This window comes from Pinus tabuliformis, chromosome 3_2 (genome assembly GCF_031772625.1).
Source record: "Pinus tabuliformis cultivar Carrire ecotype Pingquan chromosome 3_2, CPIR1, whole genome shotgun sequence".
NCBI classification, from domain to species: domain Eukaryota; kingdom Viridiplantae; phylum Streptophyta; class Pinopsida; order Pinales; family Pinaceae; genus Pinus; species Pinus tabuliformis.
In genome coordinates this window covers 1,064,940,792-1,064,964,388 of record NC_142302.1, presented here as the reverse complement: position 1 = coordinate 1,064,964,388, position 23,597 = coordinate 1,064,940,792, and the positions used below count along the sequence as shown (strand labels likewise).

Sequence of the window (23,597 nt, the reverse complement as noted above, 5' to 3'; positions counted from 1 at the left end):
ATAAAGAAAATAAACCATACTAAAGTAAAAACTAATTCTTATAAATTCTACCGTAAATAAAGTAATACGAGTGTTGGTCGATTAGTAAAATAAGTTATGATGACATAGTTTGTATTATACTAGACGGATTCCAAAAAAATAGATCTCAGTTTGAAAATAATTGCCAGAAAACCAACCTTCCTTGTAATATATAATGATCTTGAAATGCTTTTCTATCATTTTCTCATTCATTGTTCGATTTTATTCTTATCATCCATTATCTATTTTCCGACCGTTTTTCAAGTAGGTTAACGCTAATGTCAATAAACATTCACCATCATCCTCTAATAAAATCATAATAATAAATATAACGTTATTTATTATCAGAAATTAAATTAAATTTATATTATTAGAATAATTATTGAAATTGTTCGTCACATATCTGAACTGGATTCAAATGATTAAAACAGACAATTGTAAAGTCAACCTTTGAACTGAAAATGATGATAAAATCTCATTACGACATTCACGGATTTATTTTGTGTGGTTTGCCTGACCACCATCTATCATATGTTGCTCGACCAACAAATCTTTCCAAAGATTAAAATTTCTCAATCCCACTTGTTTGGGGGGGCGCCTTTAGTGCGGTCCTTCAATAAACAAGATATCTAACTCTGTGACGGCTTCGGCACTTTGCCATTCACATTTTATTAAGAAGCAAGGAGGATGTTTATTTATGTAGCATCATCCTCTATGGATTTATATCATTGCATTTTGCATACAAATAACTAAGGATTTTCGCCTTCGGCTTATTTTTGGGAGAATTGATCAGTTGCGCTCAATTGGGAGAAAAGTTGACAGAGTAGGCAGGACTTTGATCAGCGTTGAAGAGCCCGAAGTGACGCTCTATCTCGTCCCCTTTTTTCTGATCTTCGTTGAAAAGAGCGAAGATATAGGTCTCGATGTTCGTACCCGGCCTCTTGGGTGTTCCTGCATTCGATAAAACATGTTTGATGAGATTGTTGTTATAAGCCTGGGCATTCTCAGTTGTGGCCGCATCCGCGTCAGCGGAAGGCCATCCGCTTTCAGTAACAATAAGTGGGATGTTGGAATATCCCAAGGCTTCCATTGCGGAGAAAATAGAATCCACCATGGCATCAAACAAATTGCTGTAGCTGTGATCTTGGTCTGTCACCGCCGTAGCCGTGGGCTGAAAGAGAGCGTAGTCCAGATGAATGTTGCTGGTGTCGCCGACGTAGCTGAAATATGGATACACATTGGCCATGAACGGAGCCCCGTTATCTGACAGAAATTTGAGTATAGAGCTCATGGTATCCTTCACATCGTCACTGAATGCTCCCTGTGAAGGCGGGTAACTGTTGCCTATAACATTGAACCGATGGGGGGTAGAGACCTTGATGTTCTGCAGATTGGCGTTCTGGATCGCGGTTTGAATGTTGTTGATGGCAGGAACAAGATACGATACGTACTGCGCGCTAGGCAAAACCTCGTTGCCCACCGCAATATATTTGATACTGGTGCTAGAATAGGGGACAATATTGTCATTAACCCAACCATTTGCTGAGTCCTGGCTGGAGGAGATGGCCTGCAAATCGTTGTTACTGACTCCTACGATTACATCGATGCCGGAATTTGCAAAAGCATTCAATGCACCACCGTCTGGATCGAAAAGCTTCATTTTCCCGATGTTGTGGTCGTTCAGCAAAGTTACCACCTGGTCTGCAGGTGGCAGATTGTCTCCGAGCATCCCGTAGTTCACTCCTATTTTATCACCATCTGCACAATCAATTGAAGAAAAATAATCAGCTTAATACAACCCAATCGATGTTAAGCCTTGAATAAAAATTGCATTTCAAAAAGTAAAATATAATTGGTTGATGCTAATTTACCAGTGACGATTGAACAACAGAAGAAGGCAATAAACCCAATCAGGATTCTCTTCATCTGTTCGTTAGACGCTGCCATATTTCTCACAAGAAATGAGAGACTTGAGAAACTCTCCCGCGAGGACGTTAATTTATAGGAATTTTACATTCATATTTTTCTCAACATACAAATTTTACATTAATATCTCAACATACAAATTTTACATTAATACATGACAGAGAAAAACATTAATACACAACATGGGCGATTTTACATAATAAATGGTTTTTTGAACTTGAAGTTGGAGAGTGGGCAACAATTTTGGAGTAAATGTTTTCCCATACTGTGAAGATCTTGTGAATATTTTATTTTTACTACAGATCAAACAAACTATTTAATTTTTATTTATAAAAATTATTGTTCTAGAATTCAATTATTGTGTAATAAAACAATAGTTATCGGTAAATGTTTTTTTTTTACTTATGAATTAGTTTGAGAAACAGTTACCTATTCCAAATGATTTCTTTAGGATTTATTCAAGAAGATCAAGAGGATAGGGGTATATGAGATCAGGAGGAAAAGGTTGTGCTGAGGGGTATGACAACATTGATACGGCTATGTCTGGTTAGGACCAGATAACACTGAGACTGGAAGTTCTCATAGAAGAGGTTACTGAACACAGGAATAGGTCGGGGGGAGTACTGGTTAAGACCAGATAACACTGAGACTGGAAGTTCTCATAGAAGAGGTTACTGAACACAGGAATAGGTCGGGGGAGTATGTTTGGAATAGTAGTCTCAAAGTTTGGAGTAAAATAAACACGAAGCAAGAATCCTGGTTGTAGACTAATATAGAAGAAAATCGTGAAACAACAACGGTGCAAATAAGTGAAACAACAACGGTGCAAATAAGTAGAAGAAATATCTTTATTTTACTACATATTATCCTAAAGATTGATATATATGTATGTGTGTAGGTCTTATACCTCTCTATATATATGATTTGCTTACTAAATAAGCATACAATTGTATAGATATGAATTGCTTTCTAAGTAATCATAAAATTAGAAACTGTTTAGATAACTCTCTGAGTTATTGCCAGATGAAATTTATATACACATTACAACAAAGATAAGTAAATATTTAGCGTGATTTCAGACCAAGACTGTAGTCAGTATACTACCATTCTTTTCTAGAATAATCGAAACAAGATTGAAACAATATTAAGTATCGACAGAAAAAGAATAGAGAAATACCATCTGAACAATTACCAACCTCAAGTACAGAGATAACTAAACACATAAATGTGTAATGAAGAAGCAAAAACCGCAAACTTAAAAGATGCAAAGAAATGAAATAAGCCCTAATACTATCTCATATAACATATAAATGTAAACCCAAATCAGAAAGGGCAAACCAGGTTAAGTGCTGCCAAAAACCCGAGTGATTCTCTGGAATACTCAATACCGGTTCTTCTTAACATTCTTAAACCCAAACACAAAGAGATTTTTAACTACACAATCTAATTTATACATTGGAGATTTATTTTGTTATAAATAAGTGATAAAAGAAAAATACAACAAATTCAAGAAACCGAGGGAATTCTAGACAAAAGACCGAGAAATCCTTTGTCTTCAGAGACCAACCCTTTGAAAAACGTATAACCGAAAATAGGGACTGGAATTAGTAGTATGAAGCCATGTACAAGGCGGAAAATTCTAAATAGCATCAACCCACGAAGAGGTACAGTGGAGAACGTTGCCTCCCGTAGCAATATAGTAATAAAATGAGAGAAGTTAAATAGAATGATAAATTTTCATTAAACAAGAATGTATACAACGATATCAAGCTGAGCAGGATGCTAGGGTTCAAAAGCCCAAACCCTCCCTAGAATCCTTCAAGATAAAACACCATTACAAGTCGAAATAACCATCTATTTTCAAACGAGACTACTCAAAAGGACAAAGGCCACAAAATCCTTTTAAAATTACAGAGCGAAGGTCCGGGAATGTCAAAAAAATTTCTAAACAGTCATGATAATCGACTTCTTTCAGAATAAAAAAAAAGGGTTTGAACCCCATACATTCTTTAATCTAAGTGAGGACCCTTTAGGTTATTATACCTAGAGGCTGCCGCAAACCAGAATCCAAGCCAGGGATCCATTCGACCTTCACCATGGCTCCACTCCAATAACAAACATGGATTAGAACCCTTAAACTTTGTAAAAACTCACAAAGCAATAAAAATGGAGGTAAATTATTCGAATGATCTTTACCTGGACTAGGTCAGACCAAGGACACCTTCTGTAGTTGATGGCAGCCACATGAGCCCACACCTTGATAAAAGAAGAACCGAAATGTTAAATTGTTGTATACAAGATGGAGAATAATCTTAGGGATTATGTATCCAACCTCAGATAAGGAAATACCAATTACTTGCCTAAATAACTTAGGCCCTGCAGCAAGCACTGGAACCCCAGCTCATGTGGAAGAGAAGAGGAGGACGGTAACCTCCACAAAAAACATGGGTATCACATCTTGCAAGAAAGAAATGAGATGCAGAAAACCCCTATCCAGAGGCTTAGAAGCCCGAGGATGCACCTCAAACATCTGATGCCAGACCTACACCAAGGCCATTGATTCTAGAGGGAATCCCGAGTTACAATTGGGGAAGTACCATATTAAAAGCACTAGCAAGGGAGCACTGGCACCTAGGCCGAGTTATCCACGGCCATTAATGTCACATGGACGCACAAGGACATATAAGTGATTGCAGATAGAGATTAAATAATTCACCCAAGTGTAATATGCAAAGTAGTATAAGGTTCACTACTCGAATCATATGTGGTAGGATAGATGTTATTTTGAAAAAATTAACAAAGTATTGTAATAACACATGTATTGGCATGACGTGACCTTCTCGAGTAGTAATCCAAAACTAATGATCGTTTTCAAAAGTTGTTTTAATATGAATATTCACACTGTAATTTATATAAAGTCAAAATAACAAGTTTCAAGTGTTACATTGTCATTGTCAAGATTAACCATATAATATTATGATATATGGTAAATGTAATTATTTTTTATGCACTTTTACTAGTTAGTAGATATATGACATATGGTATCAGAGCTACTCAGGTTGCTAAATTGAGACCTCTCGAATTAACTAATAACAAACTGTGTGATATGTACGTAGGAAGAAGAGTACAGAAAATATGAGGAAAACTGGAAATCTACCGATAGGTTCATAATGGGAACAGGACCAGTGTCATTTCAAGAGGCCAAACCTGAAGTTTGGGTCCAGCTGGACGATGACCCAAGAAATACAAATCCAGATATTATGGTAACTGTACAGGAATTAAAAGATGAAATTGCTCGATTGCAAGAAGACAATGAGAGATTGATGCAAGAACAAGAGAAAATTATGAAGATTTTATCAGATAGATAGAATCATTGGCCATTAGCTCCCAGCCCAGAATGCGAGAATATGACAGGGGAACAAAATTTTCAGACTAAGAATGTGGAAACATAGGGTGGTGAAGAAAATCATGAAGAAGAATTACATAATGTGTGAAATCACAAGACACAGAAAAGACAGAAATTAGAACTTCAAGGAGAGTTTCGGAATATTAAGCCTCCTCTCTTCGATGGTCAGCAGGAAGAGGTGGTGGAAGCATGGCTCATCAACATGAACAAATACTTCCAGTTGTACGAATATGACCATAATATGAGGTCTCATTTGGTCATCTTCTAGTTACAGGGGAAAGCTACGTTATGGGGGGATGAAGTAACGATAGTTCATGGAGTTAGTGAAAAAAGTATAACCTCTGAAATTTTTCAGAGATATTTCAAGGAAAAATATCTAACAAATAAGTTTTATGACGAAAAAGCAAAGGAGTTTCATGATCTCCGATTGGGCCAAATGTCCGTGGATGATTTCATAACCAAATATACATCATTACTTCGGTTTGTTCCTTACATACTCAAGGAAAAGGAAAAGGTGCAATGGTTTATTAGTAGTCTTCTACTATTCATGAAAGAATGACTTGAGATTGACAATCCAAAAACCATGGAAGAGATTATTTGTAAGGCACAAATTTGTTACCAGCAAAACAAACCAAAGGGAGATTTGAGCAAAAGGTGGACTGATAAGAAAGGGAGTAAATTTGTTTCCAGTTACAAAGGGAATAAAGGTAGAGGCAACAATGGAGAGTTTAAAGGGAAAACTAACTGGAATTTGAATAGGAATTAGCCAGACTTAAAGTACTGGGTGAAACTAGAATGAATGAACAAGCTGGCAAAAATGAAGTAGAAATAGCTTACATACCACCTGTATAATGTTGGGGATGTGGAGGCCCACATTATGTCAAAATCTTCCCACACAGTAGAGGATCTAATCAAGTTTCACATATACAAGAAGCATATACCATGGGAGAAGTGGCAAGAAGCATTCCTAATATTAATAATGCCCTTGAAGGCCATCAGGCAGAATTTCAGCCAACCATGGTTGAATTTGAACGTAAAGTTTTTTACCACACTGTCTCCATTTTAATTGATCGTGGGGCTATCTTAAGTTATATCAGCCCCAAGATTGTGGAATAGTGTAAATTACAAACTGTTAGGTTTAAAAATTCTTGGTTAGTACAACTAGCCACAGGAGCCAAGAGAAGATTTTTGGCTAAAGTAAATAATTGCCCTTTATTAATAGCTAATCATTCTATCATGGAAGATCTGAATGTATTATCATTAGGATCTTACGATATTCTTATAGGCATGGACTGGTTGGAAAAGCATTGGTCACTTATTAATTGTAAGACAAAAACCATCAATTATCGGGATGAGAAAGTAGAAAGACAGGAAATGAAAGGTATTCAAAAAGCTCTACAGATAAGACCTGTAACAACATCCCAGTTAGCGAAGTGCATCAGAAAGCGCTGCCAAACTTATGCAATACAAGTAGGATTCACTGAATCTAAGGATAAATCTGACACTTTTGAAAACATACTAGTGGTACAAAACTTCCCAGATATATTCCCTAAGGAAATCATGGACATACCCCCGAAAAGAGACATCGATTTCACAATTGAGCTAATTCTGGGAGTTTCCCTAGTCTCCCGAGCCCCTTACCGCATGAAAATCCTAGAGCTAACTATATTAAATATGCAACTACAAGATTTGTTAGATAAAAAGTACATCTAACATAGTGTGTCCCCTTGGGGAGCCCTAGTGCTCTTTGTTAAGAAAAAAGACAGAACATTACATATGTGCATGGATTACCGTCAATTATAGATGAGTTATTTGACCAGGTAAAGGGGGCAACTATATTCTCAAATATCGACCTCTACTCAGTTTATCATCAAATCCGAATAAAAGAAGAGGATATAGCAAAAACAACATTCAGAACTCGTTATGGACATTACAAGTTCGTAGTTTTGCCTTTTGGATTGACTAATGCCCCAGCAACATTCATGTGTATCATGAACAATATTTTTCATCAATACTTAGACAAGTTTGCATTGATATTTATTAATGACATACTGATCTACTCTCGGAGCATAGGAGAACATAAGGAGCACCTCCATATTGTTCTACATGTTCTAAGAGAGCACCAGCTGTATGCCAAATACAGCAAGTGTGGTTTCTTTAAGGAGAAAATCCAGTACCTAGGACATGTCATCACCAAGAATGGAATTGCGGTAGACCCAGAGAAAGTAAGAACCATCATGGAAAGGCTGGTACCTAAATATGTAGCTGACATAAGATCATTTATGGGTGTAGCCGGATATTATAGACGTTTTGTGGAAGGTTTCTATAGAGTGGCTTATCCTATTACCTCTCTGTAGAAGAAAGGAAAAGCCTTTAGATGGACCCCCGAATGTCAGCAGAGCTTTGATCAGCTCAAACATCTACTTAACACCGCACCCATTTTGAGCATTGCTGATCGCAATAAAGAGTACATGGTTTATACGGATGCTAGCAAGGGGGGTGTAGGTTGTGTACTAATGCAAGAAGGTAGGGTTGTGGCCTAACAGTCAAGGAAGCTTAAAAAGTATGAACAAAAGTATTCAGCATACGATTTAGAAGTGACAGTAGTGATTCACGTTGTTATGAAACCAGCTCACAAAAAGATAGCAAAGATAGATCAACACTTTAGAATTTAACCTCTTCGAGGGGGCAACCTCCTTTACATTACACAAATGAACAATTATTTTATGATTCAAATGAAAAAACCTCCTTTCTATATATAGGAGTCTAAGGGGTCATAATATAACCAAGTCAACCTAACAATAATAATATAAAGGCACAAAAATAACAATAGTGGGATTCTATGGGGCACAATAATAAAAATATGGGGACAATAGGGGCACAACAATAACAATAATGGATACAATAACAATAGTAATGGTGTAATCAATAGTATTATAGGGACCTAACATGCGTCTCTCCTTCAAAAAAGTGTTGTCCTCAACGCTTGGGTAGTTCTGGATGCTTCTGTATAAAATTCTCATCCTCAAATATGGAATCTTCAACAGGTAAGTTCTTCCACCTGATGAGATGTTTTGAAATTGATCGATTTCGTAGCTGTCAAGTTATTATTTCCTTGATTGCTTTAGGTTCCAATATGATTTGTACTTCCTCGTCAAATTCTGGCAATATTGTTTGAACTAGAAGCTTGTCACCTATAACCTTCTTTAAGCATGAAAAATGGAAAATTGGGTGCACTCAGGAAGTTCCAATTTGTATGCCATAGTACCTATCTTTTGCAACACTTTGTACAGACCATAATACTTTGGTGATAATTTATTATCCTTCTTAGCTTGCTTAAGGGACATTTGTTTATATGGTTGTAGCCGTAGAAATACCCAATCACCTACATGAAAATTTCTTTCCTTGCGATGTTGATCTGCCTGCTGTTTCATTCTATTCTGCGCCAAGGTGAGGTTATCCTTTAAGAGTTGGAGAACTTGACGTTGATGCTCGATGTGACCTTCTACTGCTTGAACCTTAGAATTTTCTCTTAAATATGATGTAATGGATGGTGGATGATATCCATAAAGTGCCATAAATGTGGTCATCTTTGTTGCAGTATGAAAGGAAGTGTTATACCACCATTTAGCCAAAGGCAACCATTTTACCCATTGTGTTTGTTTATCAGATACAAAGTAGTGAAGATATCCTTCCAAACATTTGTTAACTATCTCAGTTTTCCCATCAGATTGAGGATGATAAGATGAGCTATGAGCTAACTGAGTACCAAGACAAGAAAATAATTTTGTCCAAAAATTTCCAATGAAAATGGGATCCTTGTCCCTTACAATAATCTTTGGGTTTCCATGTAGCTTTTGAATTGTTTCCATAAATGCAGTAGCAACTGTACTCACTTTAAATGGATGAGATAATGCACAAAAGTGTGCATACTTGGTAAGTTTGTCAACTAACACCATGATAACACTCTTTCCTTCGGACTTGGGTAAACCTGTGATAAAATCCATTGAAACCTCCTCCCAACGTTGTCTTGGAATGGATAAAGGTTGTAATAGTCCCGGGGTCTTAATTATTTCAACTTTATTTTGTTGGCAAACCAAACACATTCCGCCACAAACTTTTGACTATCCGATTTAAGGCCATCCCAAAAAAAATCCTTCTTAACCCTGTGGTAGGTTTTTAGAAATCCTAAGTGCCCTCCTAAGGGAGAGGTGTGCAATTCCATAAGAATATTTTGTTTGAGTTGGGAATTCTTACATAGGTATAACCGATCCTTGTACCATACCGAATCATTTTTCCAGGTATATGTATCAGATGTACTGGGATCTTGTTGTATCTTTTTAATGAGTGCCCACACCTCCTCGTCATTCTTCCATTCATCCCTTGCTTCGTTTATCCAATCTGGTTGGATAATATAAATGGTGCAAAGAAATGCTTCCACATCCTCATCCTTTCTTTAGAGTGCATCTGCCACAACATTTTGCTTCCCTTTTTTGTAGATGATTTCAAATTCATAGCCCAACATCTTTGTGAACCATTTTTGCTACTCTTCTAAGGATAGTCTTTGTTCTAAGAAGTTTTTAAGACTATCATGATATATTTTTACCTTGAAGTGTCTTCCCATTAGGTAGGATCACCATTTCTTAAGTGCATGTAGTATTGCTAGCACTTCCTTCTCATAAATAGCTTTGTGCAAATACTTTCCTTTGATTGGAAGACTTTCAAAGGAAATGGGTCTTTCGTCTTGCATTAAAATTGCACCAATTCCACTTCTTGAGGCATCACATTCCCCAATAAAGGTTTTTGTGAAGTCCAGTGTAGCTAAGACTGGTTCTTGGCACATTGCCTCTTTAAAATGTTCAAAGGCCTTCATTACTTTTGGAGTCCATGAGAATGCATCTTTCTTTAATAATGTTGTTAGAGGTGCTGCTATTCTCCCATAATTCTTAACAAACTTGCGATAATACCCTGTCAACCTGAGAAATCCTCGTAGATGCTTTATGGATGTGGGGATTTTCCATTCCTTAATGGTTTTAATTTTGCTAGGGTCTACCTTAACACCTTCATGAGATACAATATGACCCAGGTATTCCACCTCTTGTACTCCAAAGAGGCATTTGGACATTTTTGTATATAATTGTTTCTCCTCCAATAGTTTGAGCACCATGTCAACATGTTAGACATGATCCTTCCAAGACTTCCTGTAGATTAGTATATCATCAAAAAATACTAACACAAATTTTCTAAGGAAGGGTTTGAAAATGGAATTCATCAAACCTTGAAATGTACAAGGTGCATTAGTAAGGCCAAAAGGCATGACCAAAAATTCATAATGACCCTCATGAGTTCTAAATAATGTTTTTGGAATGTCTTCAGTCCTCATTCTAAATTGATGATATCCTGAATGAAGATCCAACTTGGTGAAGTAAATTGATGAATGCAATTTATCCAATAATTCATCAATGACAAGAATGGGAAATTTATCTTTAATAGTGAGCTTGTTGAGCTCCCTATAATCTAGACAAATGCGCCATGATCCATCCTTCTTGTGAACCAATACTACTGGAGCAGAGAAAGAACTTTGACTAGGTTGAATTATACCATTTTCTAGCATTTCTGCAACCATACGTTCAATTTCACTCTTTGGGCATAGGGATGCCTGCAAGGCCTGATGTTTAGAGGAACACTTTTTGGAATCAAATTGAAAACATGATCATGATCACGAATATGTGGGAGGCCTTTGGGAGTCTCAAATACCTTGGAATGATTTTCCAAGATTTTTTGTAGATCTGGACAAATGGACGATTTCAATGTGGGAATCTCTAGTGAATATAATTGTGCGATTATGCCTCGTTGTTATTTCTTTAGAAGCTTTTTCATTCCATTAGAGTTGATTATCTTTCTCAGTTCCCCTACGATACCCCTTAATTCAACTTCCTTTCCTTTTGAAGAGAATTTCATGAAAAGTTCTTGAAAATTAAAAGCTATTGTACCCAAGGATTGTAGCCATTGGACTCCTAGTACAACATCAGCACCACCCATTGGAATGGAAAGCATTGGGCTATTAAATACATATTCTCCCATGGATAGCTCGATATTATGGCACTTTCTTGAGCAATTTATGGTTCCTCCACTTGCAACCATCACTTGACACTCTGGTGCTGGATATAGGAAGCAATTCAATTCTTTAGCTATCTTACAATGAATAAAATTATGGGTACTTCCCAAATAAATCAACACTATTACCTTTTTCTTCTTGATATGTCCTTCTATCTTAATAGTTTGAGGACTAGTAATTCCATCCAATGCATTACAAGATATGGTTGGATTCATTTCTTCTTTTTCTAGGGTTTCTTCCTGGTGTATATCCTCTTCTTTTGACACTTCTTGTTCCTTTTCTTCCTCCTCTTCACAATCTATGTAAAATAATTTCTTCTTTGCACACTTATGACCTTTAGCATATTTTCTATCACAACTGTAACAAAGCCCTTTTGCTCTTTTTTCTTCCAATTGTTGTGGTGTCAACGTTGTAGGTTGTGGATGGCTAGGGGCAACAACACTTCCAACTTTATAATTGTGAGTGGTAGGCTTCCTTGTTGCCATAATTTTGATTTCCATTTTTCTTGCCAACCTGAATGCCTTCTCTAATGAATCTGGTTCCCAAAGGCGAACCTCATGTTCAATGTTATCTTTTAAAGTCCCTATGAACACATCAATCCTATGCTCCTATGGAATATCTTTTACCCTTATATTCAATTTTTGGAAGTCGTCAATGTGCTCCATCATTGAACCCTTTTGTTTGAGATTTATCAATTGGCTAAAATAAGTGTTGCTTTTTGTATCCTCATAATGTGTTATCATTTCCTCCGTAAAAATAGCCTAAGTGACAATTTGTTTACGAGAGAAAAGCCATCGATGCCATACAAACTCATTTGGTTCCAAATATAAAGTTGCAATGCATACCTTTTGTGTGTTTTGCACATTATGGAGATCGAAAAATTGCTCCATCCGTAGTGTCCATGTTCTGAGATCCTTGCCATCAAACTTCCTCATATGAATCTTTGGAACATGTTGGTTCTTCGAACCAACATTAGAATCTATGAAATCATGATTAAAATTTATTTTGTTCTCATCATGAGTTTCCTTTACTACTCTTTCGCCTTTAGTAAGCATTTCTTGTAGAAACTTTGTCTAATTTGTCTTCAAATCTGTGTTTAAATCTTCCATGCCCGTCTTCAAATCTATCTTCAAATCGTCCATCTTAGCTTCCACATCATTCATCTTAGCTTCCATGTCTTTCATCTTAGCTTCTACGCCTTTCTTTAAACCATCCATCTTAGATTCTGTTACATTTTGTGCAAGTGACGTTTGTTGCACTTGGTCTCGTAATTTTGATATATCATGTTGCATTTCTTCCTCTTCTTCATGAGTCATGCTAGAGCTTCCAATTTGCTTACTAATTGTTTCCATTGTCTTTCTTTGGGGCACCAATTACTACTAATAATGTTTCACTATGCCCTTTGAATTCCTTCAAACTGATTTTTCAAACCAAGCTTATGCAAAAATTTAAAAAAACTACACACCTTTTTTCACTTTGTAGGAGCTCAATATTGAATTTGATGTATCTTTGTAATTTTAGATCATCCAGTTCTGAAATTGCAACCTACAATAACCCTCTACATCCTCTTTTCAATGCCACTAGTCTGATCGAATTTAGATTCTCCAAGAAAGAGTTATGCACAATATCCGAAGATAACCTTATTATAACCCTATTCAGAAGAGCGAACTTGTATGAAGTGCCACATGTCACTATTTTTACCTTCAGGTCTTAGCAATAGATACAGGAAACTAAATTCTGTCCTCTTTCTGTAACTTCTGACGAAATTTCAATCTGATCCTCAGAACAAAAGTTATGACGATTTTCCCCAGGTCACCTATTTGGAATATAATTCGGGAGTCTGCAAAAAGGCCAACTTCCTCAGATCATATCTCTGCAAATATAGTGTGAAAAGCTCTAAAATTCAGACCCAAGGTTCATAACAATTTCGGCCGAAATGGGTTTTTTGTTTTAGCATCTGAAACGTCACAGAAAAAAGGTTATAGCGCAAATTCCACGATGACCTATTTGGAGCAACGAAACCCTAGAATCCAAAGCTCTGATAGCAAATGTTATGAAACCAGCTCACAAAAAGATAGAAAAGATAGATCAACACCTTAGAATTCATCCTCTTCGAGGGGTAAACCTCCTTTACATTACACAAATGAACAATTATTTTATGATTCAAATGAAAAAACCTCCTTTCTATATATAGGAGTCTAAAGGGTCACAATATAACCAAGCTGACCTAACAATAATAATATAAAGGCACAAAAATAACAATAGTGGGATTCTATGGGGCACAATAATATCAATATGGGGACAATAGGGGCACAATAATAACAATAATGGATACAATGACAATAGTAATGGGGGAATCACTACTATTATAGGGACCTAACATACACCTTAAAAATGTGGCGACATGACTTAATGGGTATGAAATTCATACTAATGACTGACCATCATAGTCTGACAAACTATTTCAGACAACCTACTTTAAATGCTAGAGAAGCTTGTTGGGAAGACTTCCTAAGTGAATTTGATTTTGAAATTGAACATTTGAAAAGTAAAGAAAACCAAGTTGCAGATACTTTGAGCTATAAGGGGCATTTTTTATATCAAATTTCTTTCAGTGAATCACAAACAACTTTTCATGAGCAGATTTGTGAATTAGCCATGCGAGATTTAGTATACAAACAATTATGGCAGCAACCAAAAAATCCAAAAATCCATGAACAACAATTAGGATATGAGGTAAATTTAGAAGAATTGCTAGTTTATAGAAAAAGGCTATATGTACCTAACCAAAAGCAGCTCAAGAATTTATTCTTAGATGAATTTCATAAGATTCCTTATGCAGGCCACCCCGAATACTAGAAAATGATTTTTTCCTTGAGAAAATAATTTTTCTGGCCTAGTATGAAGAAGGAAGTAGCAGAATATTTATCCAGATGCCTAGAGTGCCAACAAATAAAAGTTGAACACCAACACCCAGCGGGATTACTTCACCCTCTGTCGATTCCAGAATGGAAATGGGAAACCATATCCATCAATTTCATTACCAGACTATCAAAGTCCAAGAAGCAAAATGACTCCAACATGGTGGTAGTGGACAAATTGAGAAAATCTGCCCATTTGATACCAGTTCAATCAACTTATAAAGCAATGCAGATTGCTAACATTTTTATACAAAACATTTTTAAATTGCATGGAATACCCAAAGTGATCATTTCCGACCGTGATGCAAAATTCACATTCACCTTTTGGAAGGCTCTTTTTTAAGGTTCGAGTACACAACTACACTTCAGCACCCCTTACCATCCACAAACAAAATGACAAATAGAGCGATTAAATCAAGTAGTTGAAGACATGTTATGAACTTATGTGATGCAACATCCATCAAAATGGGAGGACTACTTGCACTTGGTATAATTTGCCTATAAAAATGGTTACCATACATCATTACGAATGAGTCCTTTTGAAGTGTTGTATGGATGTAAATGTAGGACACCCTTAAGTTAGAGTGGACCAAAAGACAAATTGATGTTAGGACCTGACATGTTGGAAGAAATGGAGGGGATGGTGAAAAAGGTATGAGCTAATTTGAAAGATGCTCAAGAGTGAAAAAAGAATTTTGTTGATTGGAAGAGAAGCTTCCGAGAATTCCAAGTGGGAGACCATGTGTATATTCGGGTTCAAGCAAAGAAGAACACCTTGCAATGGACTGGATGTGCTAAGCTAGCACCCCGATTTTTTTGGCCCTTCCAAATTTTAGCTCGAATCAGACCAGTAGCTTATCAGCTGGCCTTACTGAGCCACATTCGTGTGCACAATGTCTTTCATGTTTCTTTACTTAAGAAATGCATTTATGATCCTAAACACGTTATCAATTGGAAAGACATTCAGGTAAAGATATTTAAGAAAATTTCTCTTATTAAAGGTTTATTAAACAAGCTAAATGATAACTTGTATTGTTTTATTGATATGCGTAGATCGAGCCGAAAGGCGAGTTTCTGGTCAAACCATAAGGTATACTCGATCGGAGAGAAGTAATGTTGTGGAAACAAATTATTACCCAGGTTAAATTGCAATGTCAGCACTATGGGCCAGAAGAGGCCACCTAGGAGGATGAGTAGGTTATGAAGGAAACCGTTTCAGGACTTTTTTTACAGGAAAAACATTAGGACAATGTTACATATTGGGGGGGAAGATATGATATCCCCAAATAATGCAAATATTTTATTTTTACTGCAGGTCAAACAAGCTATTTAATTTTTATTTATAAAAATTACTGTTATGGAATCTAACTATTTTGTAATAAAACAATAGTTATCGGTAAATGTTTTTTTTACTTATGAATTACTTTGAGAAACAAGTACCTATTCCAACTGATTTCTTGAGGATTTATTCAAGAAGATGAAGAGGATAGAGGTATCTGAGATCAGGAGGAAAAAGTTGTGATGAAGGGTGAGGCAACTTTGATACGGCTATGTCTGGATAGGACCAGATAGCGCTGAGACTAGAAGTTTTCATAGAAGAGGTTCCTAAACACAGGAACAACTCGGGGGGAGACTCTTTGGAATAATAGTCTCAAGATTGCGAGGAAAAGAAACCAAAATCAAGAATCCTGGTTGTGGACTAATATAGAAGAAAATCTGGAAACAGCGGTCTAGATAAGTGGAAGAAATCCCTTTCTTTTACTAGATATCATCCTAAATTTTGATATATATATATATATATATATATATATATGTCTTATTCCTATGTATAGATATTATTTGCCTACTAAATAAGCATACAATTGTATATATATGAATTGCTTGCTAAGTAATCATAAAATTAGAAACTGTCTAGATAATTCTCTGAGTTATTGCCAGACAAAATTTATATAAACATTACAACAGAGATAAGTAAATCTTCAGCATGATTTCAGACCAAGACTATAGTCAGTATATTGCTATTCTTTTCTATATAAACTGAAATAATATTGAAACAATATAAAGTATTGACGAGAAAAGAATAGAGATATACTATCTAGACAATTACCAACCTCAAGTACAGAGATAACTAAACACATAAACGTGTAATGAAGAAGAAAAACTGCGAAATTAAAAGATGGCCAAGCAACAAAATAAGCCCTAATACTATCTCATATAACATATAAATGTAAACCTAAATCAGAAATGGCAAACCAGGTTAAGTGCTGCCAAAAACCCGAGTGATTCTCTGGAATACTAGATATCGGTTCTTCCTAACATTCTTAAACACATACACAATGAGATTTTTAACTACGCAATAGACTTTATACATTGCATATTTATTTTTTTTATAAACAAGCGATAAAATAAAAATACAATGAACTCAAGAACCCGAGGGAATTCTGGACAGAGGATCGAAAAATCCTCTGTCTTCAAAAACCAACCCTTTGCAAAACATATAACCCAAAATAGGAATTGGCATTAGCAGTATGAATCCATGTACACCGAGGAAAATGCTAAATAGCAGCAATCCACGAAGAGGTACAGTGGAGGACGTTGTCTCCTGTAGCAATATAGTAATAAAACGAGAGAAGTTAAATAGAATGATAAATTTCATTAAATAGGAACGTATATAACGATATCAAGCCGAGCAGGAGGCTAGGGTTCGAAAGCCCAAACCTTTGCTAGAATCCTCGAAGATAAAACGTCATTACAGGCTGACATAACCCTCTATTTTCAAATGAGACTACTCAAAAGGCCAAAGGCCACAAAAGCCCTTTAAAATTACAGAGCCAAGGGACGAGAATGTCAAAAAAATTATGAAACAGTCATAATAATCAACTTGTTTTAGAATAAAACAAAAGGGGTTGAACCCCATACATTCCTTAATCTAAGTAAGGATCCTTTAGGTTATTATACCCGGAGGCTGCTGCCAACCAGAATCGAGGCAAGGGCTCCATCCGACCTTCACCATGGCTCTTCAAGACCCTTCGACTCTAATAACAGACAGGGATTAGAAACCTTAAACTTTGTAAAAATTGACAAAGAAATAACAATGGAGGTAAACGATTTGAATGGTCTTTACCTAGACTACACCAGAGCAAGGAGACCTTCCGTAGTTTGATGACAGCCACACGAAGCCCACACCCTGATAAAAGAAGTCCTTATGCAGGACATCCTGGTTACCAGAAATTAATCACCTTGCTAAGGAAGGAGTATTACTGGCCAGGCATGAAAAAGGATGTTATAGAATACCTGGCGCGTTGTTTAGAGTGTCAATAGGTGAAGGCTAAACATCAGAACCCTGTCGGATTACTACAGCCATTACCCATACCAGAATGGAAATGGGAGACCATAACCATAGACTTTATTACCGGGTTGCCGAAATCCAAAAAGAACAATGATTCTAAAATGGTGGTAGTAGATAAACTCAGCAAGTCAGATCACTTCATACCGGTTCAATCCACTTATCGTGTAGCTCAAATCGCAAACATTTTCATGCAAAATATATTTAAACTTCATGGGCTGCCGAAAGTGATAATATCGAAGCGTGATGTTAAGTTTACCTCAGCTTTTTGGAGGACCTTATTTGAAGGTCTAGGAACTCAATTGAGCTTCAGCACCGCATATCATCCGCAAACTGACGGACAGACTGAGCGAGTGAATCAAGTAGTGGAAGACATGCTGAGGTCTTATGTGATGCAGCAACCTACGCGATGGGAGGAGTATTTACACCTAGTGGAATTCGCCTATAACAATGGTTATCACGCATCCTTGAAGATGAGCCCATTCGAAGTACTTTACGGCCGGAAATGCCGCACACCCTCCAGTTGGGGTGGACCGGAGGACAAGTTCTTGTTGGGTCCTGAGATGTTGGAAGAAATGGAAGTTATGGTGAAAAAAGTTCGAGCTAATCTAAAGATGGCACAGGACAGGCAGAAGAACTTTGCAGATCGGAAGAGAACATTCAAAGAGTACCAAGTGGGTCAGCATGTGTACATCAGAATACGAGCTAGGAAAAGTACCCTCCAATGGAATGCTTGTGCCAAACTGGCACCGCGTTTTTGTGGACCATTCCAAATTCTGGCACGAGTAGGGCCGGTAGCTTACCAGCTTGCCCTACCCAGCCATATTCGGGTTCATAATGTCTTCCATGTATCAGTTTTAAAGAGATATGTGTATGACCCTAGGTATATAATAAGTTGGCAGGACATTCAGGTAAGGGAAGACTGTTATATAATGTAAACTGAAATAGAATACTAGTAAGCAGCTGATCTGATTGTCATGTGTTTCAGGTGGAACCGGAAGGAGAGTTCTTGGTCGAACCAGTGAACATATTAGATCGGAGAAGAGTCGAGCTGCGGAAAAAGGTCATCAGCCAGGTTAAAGTGCAGTGGCGGCACTTTGGGCCTGAAGAGGCCACCTGGGAGGATGAACAAATGATGAAGGATACTTATCCCAGACTGTTTTTGAATGAACAACAACATCGGGACGATGTAGACTTTCAGGAGGGGGAGATGTAACATCCCTCGTGAAAAGTTAATGTTGGTAAATAGTAAAAGTAACTATGAACAAAGACTTTATTTGAAAAAGTATATAACTCTGTTATTAATTTTATGTTAATTAAAAACAATTGTGTTAGTACTATTTGAGCTGAGCATATGATTAATCATGGTTAGTAACTGTGGAAGCAGTTACAATGGAACCCTAACTACCTTCAGGAGGTATATGAGGCCCCAGAGGAAAAAGGGGAAAGATTGCCATGTCTGGTTAGGATCAGATGGCAGAGAAAAAAGAAAATGGTCATGCTATGTCTGGTTAGGATCAGATGGCATAGGGGAAAAGGAATTTTCCTGTGTACGCTATGTCTGGTTAGGACCAGATAGCGATTACTGGCGAGACCAGTGGAATTGCAGTCGAGAGGACCTGCAAGTGCTTGGGGGTGGAAGATCAAAGAAGAATTCTTCCTACGGACGGGTGGATTGACAAGCATTACAAGTAGGTTTGCAGAAAAGAAAGTATGGCTTATAATGCATATATCTACTGAAATATTCCTTGTATTATTCTGTGCTGAGAAAATAGAAATAGATGAAAGACATCTGAGTGTTCTTCTTTAACAGAAAACAAGAAAGAACACTAACTTCTGTATTATAGACAGAGATTGAAATAACATGCATTCGATAGGGAAGAATATTAAAATTCCATACGAAAAACTTGCATTCCTTATTCGAAATAAGAACAGAAACAGAAATAAATAGTTCAATCATTTCAGTGACAGCAGAAAGTCATCAATAGAGAACGCTGTGGTAAACCCTAGATTTATATTCAAGAATCGGCGAAAAGAATCTAGCAATCTTTGTGCACAGATAATCGAAACAGAAATATCTATACATTCTTTGCTAAGGACTGTATTGTACATGTAACATCATGACATATATTATAAGGCGAACCTGGTGTGTTCCTCCGACCAACTGAACCCGTAAACAAGATGTGTGATATATCATAACAACAACGCTGTTATACATAGAACCCCCGGTCAAGTAGACCGTGAGGAAAACACAGAAAGGGTTAACAAAACCGGATCACACCGTAACAGTTCTATATTATCAGATAGTTGCGATGCGAGAACTGAATAAAAAGATTTATACATTCACTGTTCATAACATAACCAATAAGTATGGATGCTGAGGAAAGAGCAATGGTAACCAGGGTTACATGCTCCCTCAGCCAGATCTAGCCAGCAAAAAAAAACCCCGATTTGGTGAACCATTCGAGCCGAAGCCGAAGCTCATGCTCAGCTAGTAGAGGCACCCAAGTCGAAATCGTATGGCAAACATATTACTCATTTAAACTGAAAGGAAACAACAGAAATTCGGTAAAAGATATATATATATATATATTTAGACATCAAACAGTAAACTTGTAACAGTTGAATGAAAGCGAATGACCAGAAAGAAACAGGCTGAGTAAAGTTGAAGCTACGGGGATTACGCGTGATACAAATTCTATATTTCAACAAGATTAGACAGATCAAACCCTTTCAGACTGAGGCACAGTTTAATAAAATAATTATGGTCTGCGTTCAAAAGGGAACCAGTACATAATCTGAAACGACAATTACATATGATAGATAAGTCACGGCTATACAGACAAACTCATAAAGAAGGACCTCTTAACAGAGGAGTCCGTCTAACAGAGACTAAAAACCAAATGCCTTCAGGGAAGACCCTGAGCTTGTGCAGGGGACAGACCCGAGGTTTATTGCCCGGTATCCCTGCCAAGGGAATAAAAGAAAACTCAGCCATTGTTCGAGAAAAAAATCCAGTATAAACAGCTGTGAATGTTTTCGAAAACTTACCTGGCAATGGGCAAGACGGCTAAATAGAGAAACCCTTTTTCATTATGGTGTATCGATGAACCACCTGCACAGAAACATTAGCCGGGTTAGCAAACAGGAAAAACCCTGGTGTAAATCCATGAAAGAATGCAAGGAACAGAGAAAAACATTAATACTAACCGTAGCCGAATCTGGTGTCGTGTAAACCAGAATGCCTGATAACTTCAAAGGATGATGAGGCCGAACCGAATGGCAGGAGCTTCATGTCTGAGGCTAAAGGGCGGTGTAGCCGGATGCAGAAGGAATGTCGACAGAGTCAAGACTTACAGTGTTGTGGCGATGCAGAGGCAATGAAATGAGAACTAAAGCTACCCGAAAGAATAAACATACATATAAATAGCTTTATTGCATTACCGTTTCGTGGCACAGTTATAACCCTCGATCTGCAGTAAATCCCTGGTAGCCGTTCGATTGCCGGTGACCCTCGGTGAAACTTCGGGCGCGAAAATGGCAAGCCCGAGGAGTCAGGCCGTAGGCACTTAGAGTTCAGGGCGCACATGGCAGTTTGCCATCTGCCCTTCATCCTTCCAAATGGACGACGGTAAACCCTCCAGCTGGATCGAGGCTAAACGCCGGACAAACTATCACAATCCCAGACATCTCGGGATATGGAAACCTGAGTTTTATAGTTGTGTCCATAAATACGCCATTAACACTGACAGTGCCAACTGTGCGACTAACTGGTTCTCAGGTTAACATTAAACATATGTGTGTTACCATTACAATGTTTATATGTACATATAGTTAGTCAACGCATGAATAAATCCGCGAGCTTTCAAGTGATATCTATTGATTATATTCCTTTATGTCTGTTGCGCAATTGGGATTTGCGTTAATAAATCAATGTTTATGATTAAGGTAACCATGCATATGTAATTATTAATATAGGAACCATATGTAAAAGAAGTTAATATCGCTGTAAATTTTTTTTTTTTTAATGTTCAGCTAGGAAGTGTGACAGCCAAGCAACAAAATAAGCCCTAATACTATCTCATATAACATATAAACGTAAACCTAAATCAGAAATGGCAAACCAGGTTAAGTGCTGCCAAAAACCCGAGTGATTCTCTGTAATACTAGATATCGGTTCTTCCTAACATTCTTAAACACATACACAATGAGATTTTTAACTACGCAATAGACTTTATACATTGCATATTTATTTTTTTATAAACAAGTGATAAAATAAAAATACAATGAACTCAAGAACCCGAGGGAATTCTGGACAGAGGATCGAAAAATCCTCTGTCTTCAAAAACCAACCCTTTGCAAAACATATAACCCAAAATAGGAATTGGCATTAGCAGTATGAATCCATGTACACCGAGGAAAATGCTAAATAGCAGCAATCCACGAAGAGGTACAGTGGAGGACGTTGTCTCCTGTAGCAATATAGTAATAAAACGAGAGAAGTTAAATAGAATGATAAATTTCATTAAATAGGAACGTATATAACGATATCAAGCCGAGCAGGAGGCTAGGGTTCGAAAGCCCAAACCTTTGCTAGAATCCTCGAAGATAAAACGTCATTACACGCTGACATAACCCTCTATTTTCAAACGAGACTACTCAAAATCCAAAGGCCACAAAAGCCCTTTAAAATTACAGAGCCAAGGGACGAGAATGTCAAAACTATTATGAAATAGTCATAATAATCAGCTTGTTTTAGAATAAAACAAAGGGGGTTGAACCCCATACATTCTTTAATCTAAGTAAGGATCCTTTAGGTTATTATACCCGGAGGCTGCCGCAAACCAAAATCCAAGCAAGGGCTCCATCCGGCCTTCACCATGGCTCTTCAAGACCCTTCGACTCTAATAACAAACAGGGATTAGAAACCTTAAACTTTGTAAAAACTGACAAAGCAATAACAATGGAGGTAAATGATTTGAATGGTCTTTACCTAGACTACACCAGACCAAGGAGACCTTCCGTAGTTGATGGCAGCCACACGAAGCCCACACCCTGATAAAAGAAGAACTGAAATGTTAAATTGTTGTATAGAAGATGGAGAATAAGCTTAGGGATTTTGTATCCAACCTCAGATAAGGAAATACCAATTACGTGTGTAAAGAATTCAAGCCCTGCAGCAAGCACAGGAACCCCAGCTTGCACGGAAGAGAAGAGGAGGAGGGTGACCTCCATAGCAAGCGCGGGTATCACAGCTTGCAAGAAAGAAATGAGATGCAGAAAACCCCTATCCAAAGGCTTAGAACCCCAAGTATGCACCTCAACCATCCGATGCCAGATTTGCACCAAGGCCCTTGATTCTAGAGGCATGAGTAAGGGAGCACTGGCACCTAGTCTAAGTTACCCGTGACCATTAATGTGACATGGATGCACAAGGACTGATAATCGAATGCAGATAGATATTAAACAATTCACTCAAGTGTAATATGCAAAGTAGTATAAGGTTCATTACTCAAATCATATGTGGTAGGACAGATGTTACTTCGTAAAAATCAATAGAGTACTGTAATAACACATGTATTGGCCTAATCCAAAACCAATGATCTTTTTCAAAAGTTGTTTTAATATGAATATTCACACTGTAATTTATATAAAGTGAAAATAATGAATTTCATTTGTTACGTTGTCATTGTCAAGATTAACCATATAATATTATGGTATATGGTAAATGTAAAAAAAAATTATGCACTTTTACTAGTTAGTAGATGTGTGACATATGCATTTTTACTAGTTAGTAGATGTGTGACGCATAATTATTTACCAAAATTAGTTAAATTTCTTAAACTCTCTGTTGTGTTGTCA

At 37.1% G+C, this 23,597-nt stretch overlaps 1 long non-coding RNA gene and 1 pseudogene across 3 annotated transcripts; both read right to left on the bottom strand.

Annotated features, from left to right (window-relative positions):
* Nucleotides 1-461: 461 nt before the first annotated feature.
* Nucleotides 462-1,965, bottom strand: LOC149184308 (glucan endo-1,3-beta-glucosidase pseudogene; annotated as a pseudogene).
* Nucleotides 1,966-22,341: 20,376 nt separating this feature from the next.
* Nucleotides 22,342-23,138, bottom strand: LOC149184307 (uncharacterized). Of its 3 annotated transcripts, none has more exons than XR_016257772.1 (3): nt 22,866-23,138; nt 22,729-22,790; nt 22,342-22,639 (listed from the first exon to the last, which is right to left on the bottom strand). It is a non-coding gene; the product is annotated as an uncharacterized LOC149184307 (long non-coding RNA). The 3 variants fall into 3 exon arrangements; XR_016257773.1 differs by having other exon boundaries at nt 22,883-23,138; XR_016257774.1 differs by having other exon boundaries at nt 22,890-23,138.
* Between the last annotated feature and the right edge of the window lie 459 nt (nt 23,139-23,597).